This window comes from Austrofundulus limnaeus, unplaced genomic scaffold, assembly GCF_001266775.1.
Source record: "Austrofundulus limnaeus strain Quisiro unplaced genomic scaffold, Austrofundulus_limnaeus-1.0 Scaffold911, whole genome shotgun sequence".
Lineage (NCBI taxonomy): Eukaryota > Metazoa > Chordata > Actinopteri > Cyprinodontiformes > Rivulidae > Austrofundulus > Austrofundulus limnaeus.
In genome coordinates, this window is record NW_013953313.1 from 87,098 (window position 1) to 91,844 (window position 4,747).

The window sequence follows — 4,747 nt, forward strand, 5'->3', positions numbered from 1 at the left end:
TTAAATGTGTAACTACTTAGTGTTTTCAAAATAGTTTTCAAAATAGTTTGTAACTAAAAGCTTACAAAGACTACTGTTTCTTTTAAAATGTGTAACTACCTCTTAGTGTTTTCAAAATAGTTTTTAAATTTAACAAAACAATCTCTCATAAGAAAATATAAAAAGATGCATGTTGTTTTTATAACTAGTCATTTTCCCTCAGACTCATTCATGAGGGGACATGATGGAAGAACACAAAATCCTGGAGAAAATTTATTACACTCCTGATAACCCAGGTAGTTTTGGGGGAATTCGTAGATTACAATCTGCTGTCAAAGACCAAACTAATGTCGATATTGATTCTGATAAAATTAAAACATTTTTAAGAAGTCAAGATGCATACACTTTGCATAAACCTGCCAGGATACATTTCCCCAGGAATAAAGTGTTCGCCTAAGCGCCTCTCAGACAATTTCAGGCAGATTTGTGTGACATGAATAGCCTTTCAGAATTCAATGATGGATACAGGTTTTTATTAACTGTAATCGATGTATTCTCCAAGCGTGCTTATGTAAGACTTCTAAAAAATAAAACAGCTGGTAATGTTACCAGGGCTATGGAATCTGTTTTCACAGAAAGCGGAATCCCTAGAAAACTTCAAACGGACGCAGGAACTGAATTTTTTAATAAGAAATTTCAGAGTTTAATGGATAAACACAGAGTGGTTCATTTCTACACATTCAGTGATGTCAAGGCTTCTGTAATAGAGCGTTTTAACAGGACATTGAAAACYAGAATGTGGAAATTTTTTACAGCTGGAAACACCTTGCGTTACCAGGACACTCTTCAGGACTTTGTAAAAAGTTACAACGAGTCTTTTCAWTCGAGCATTAAAATGCGTCCAGTAGATGTATCAGATGATAACAAACTGCAAGTTTTACATAATTTGTACGGAGCTGTTAAACGGGTTAAAAGCAAATTTAATCTCAAGAAAGGTGATCACGTAAGAATATCAAAACTACGTTGTGTTTTTGATAAGAAATACCAACAAAGTTTCACTGATGAAATATTYACAATCTCTGAATGCCTCTATCGAAATCTGGCTGTTTACAAAATTATAGACTTTGATGGCGAGAAGATTAAAGGCTCTTTCTATGAACAGGAGTTGCAGAAGATTGAAATAGACCGTGAGAGAGTATACCAGGTGGATAAAGTGTTGAAAAAAACGCCCGTTCAGAGGTGAACTACAGGTTCTGGTCAGCTGGAAAAATTGTCCAGACAAGTTTAATTCGTGGATTAAAGCCAGCGAACTACAGAGCGTATGAAAAACATAAACAAAAAACGTCATCACGTCAACTTACGTCGCACGTAAAAAAAAACCTATGTTTCTTCCGTACGTAAACATCATCACGTCAACTTACGTCGCACGTAAAAAACCTACGTTTCCACCGTTCATAAACGTCATCACGCCAGCCTACGCCACACACATAAAAACCTACGTACTGTTATTCACAAACGATAGTATGCTTACGCACCCTGGGAGATAAACATGGGATATCCTAAACACGGTTTTTACGTGACACTTCCTTCAAATTCGAATGCAGAGACCTTTGAAAATAAAACATCGGATTTTATCGTGCATTTAGCAAAACCTATCGAATTATCAGGAGACTGGGAAGTCGGACTTTGCAAGATAATTTATCCTCACACGTGGTACAATCTTCACAGCTCAGGGTGTTACCTCGAACTTAGAAAATTCACGCAGCCTTATGATACGAATAAAGAGCAATCAGCTATTATTTCTTTAAAACTGAGCGAAGGTGGAAGTTTYAAAAGTATTCAAGACTTGATCAAACACATGACAAGTGCATTACACAAGTACACGCCGATGGCGGATCTGTCTTTTAATAGTATTACGCAAAAAGTGGAATTTAAAGGTCAAGGTCAATATAAAATCAGATTACAGCGTGTTGTGTTATCTGATAGGATTGGACCCGTCACAGTGGTTTACATTATATGAAGGACCGGCCACGTATCAAACGGATCTACATGCTGGAAATTATAATTTGTTTGTTTACTCTGACATAATCGAGTATCAAGCCGTAGGTGACTCTTTTGCACCCCTTCTGGGAGTGGTTGAAGTGAAAGGTGCATTTGGGGACATCATCTCAATCAGATATAATCCAATTCATTACGTGCAGGTTTCAAAAAGGTTTATAAACTCAGTACAAGTTCAAATAAAAACAGATCAGAACCGCTGTGTGGACTTTGTTTATGGCAAAGCTATAATTAAATTACACTTTAGACCAATCTCATCCTCCACGTAGGCAAGACATCGCTCTGTGAACGCAAATATTATAAAAATAAATTACTTAAAATACAAATGGAGGATCCTAACCGTTTTATTCAGTATTATGTAACCCAGGCGGGGGGTAATTTACCAGGTTTCAGAGGTACTCCTGTATATTACGGACGGCGGATAGGTTCTCTGTTTTCCAGGCTTTTCCGTTTTGCCACCCCTCTGATGCGCAAAGGATACTCCATCGTAAAGCCACACCTGCACAAAGCTGCTACGGGGATCGCTTCTGACATAATCGGGAGCGCCGTTAACAGGTTGAAACGGGCCCGAAGTGCTGATGAGGATCCGGGAGAGCAAGATGGGTCAGGATTAATGGTCCTTTCGAAACGAGGAAAAAAAGAGACCTCCTGGGCAGCGAATTTGGTCAATTAAAAAGGATACCTCGAAAAGAAAAAAATCTGTTAAAATGAACAAGCCAAGGAAGAAGACCAAGAAAAAGAAGAAGAAGACGCGCCTGCCACAGCAACCTCGCGAATCTGATATATTTTAAAGAAACGAGAGAGAGAGAAAAAAAACAATAATCATGAGTCTGGTACATAGAAAATCTGCAGAATGCGCGTTATCAGAATTGGATCTGTTCACAGCTCCAATGACGCAATTGTCTATTTTAGAAAAAAAACATACTCCGAATTGTTACCGATCGCCGCTTTAACGGGCACGTCTCCAGTAGAATTTTTTATCCCTGGAGATTCTGAACGTTATACAGATTTGAATAGCACTCTTCTTTATTTACGGATTAAAGTGACGAACGCTGATGGAACAGATTTGGCTAACGACGAGCAAGTGGCTCCTATCAATTATCTTTTAAATACCATGTTTAGCCAGGTTGAGGTTACACTCAGAGATCGATTAATTTCTCAATCCAGTGCAACTCATCCATACAGATCAATATTAGAGACAAGTCAATTCTCCGCAGGGCTTTTTTTATAAAGACACACCTGGAACATTGGAGAGTTTGGACCCTGCAGGACGCAACGAAGGACTCAAAAAAAGAAATTCCATCACTGCTAATTCAAGGACTGTCGAGTTATTAGGACCAATACACAGCGATATATTTTTCTGTGAAAAACTTCTTCTGAACTCTGTAGATTTAAAAATTAAATTTACCAGAGCTAACGAGGCGTTTTGCCTGATGTGCGCCTGTCAGTCTACATTCAAACTGCATCTGCTGGGCACGTCTCTTTTCATCAAAAGGGTTTCAGTTGCACCTGCTGTTCGCCTGGGACACGCTGCAGCTCTCATGAAGTGTAACGCGCTGTACCCTCTGACGCGCGTGCAAATAAAAACTTTCTCAATTCCTCAGAATTCCAGAATCTGTAATCAGGAAAACCTTTTTAGGGCTTAATCCAAAATATTTAATTTTAGGCCTTGTTCATCATGAAGCAGGAAGGAGAGATTTGAATCCATTTAATTTTCGCCATTATGACACGGAATTCCTTTCTTTATGTAAAAATGGTACACAGATCCCGGGTAAACTGTTTCAGCCGGACTTTGTTAATCACAATTCTGTCCGAGAGTTCTACAATCTATTTCAAGCGTCTGGGAGAGATCTTAAAGATTTACCGCTCTCTTTAGACCGAACCAGTTTTAATCAAGGTTTCACGTTATTTATGTTTAATTTTAATCCATCCGAAGACCTGGATGTATTGTCACCCGCTTCAACCGGAACCCTGCGCCTGGAAATCTGCTTCAGAGTACCGCTGCCACACACCGTTATGCTGATTGCGTACGCCGCTTTTGACAGCATCCTAGAGATTGATTCAAAACATCAGATCATGGTCGACTTCTACTAAGAAAAAAGAAACAAAAAAACTATGAATAATCATGAAATTGCAGACATATTGGAACACACGTTGGGTGATATTTTCTTTGGGGTGTGGCCTTGCAATCAACTGGGTCTGTTTACGCAAATTACGCAAAGACCCGCATTTTTTGTTGTGAATACGCACAGCAGTGACAAACCGAGTGAACATTGGCTTGCTTTGATCCTGGACAACAATGGTAAAGCCACATTCTTTGATTCCTACGGATTTTCCCCATTATTTAAATATTACCCACGAGAGAAAACAGATTTTCTGAAAGCTCATTCTTCGGAAATAATGTTTCATAATTCACAGCTACAGAGCATCCACTCATCATTTTGTGGACAGCATTGTGTTTTCTATTTGCTAAACAGGGGGTGTGGATTAACAATGGCTCAGACGCTGGCGAAATATTCTCAGGATGTTTATGAAAATGATTCTATGGTGTCACATTTTGTAAAGAAATATCAAAAGTGTGTTAAAAACAGATATTGTGATGGTTACACGCACGCAACTTGTTCTCTGGGTGAAGTGTCTAAAGTCTAACCCTATCCACTGATTGGACGATAAGTTTCACCACCTGGCAGGAAGTCACGAACCCCTGAGA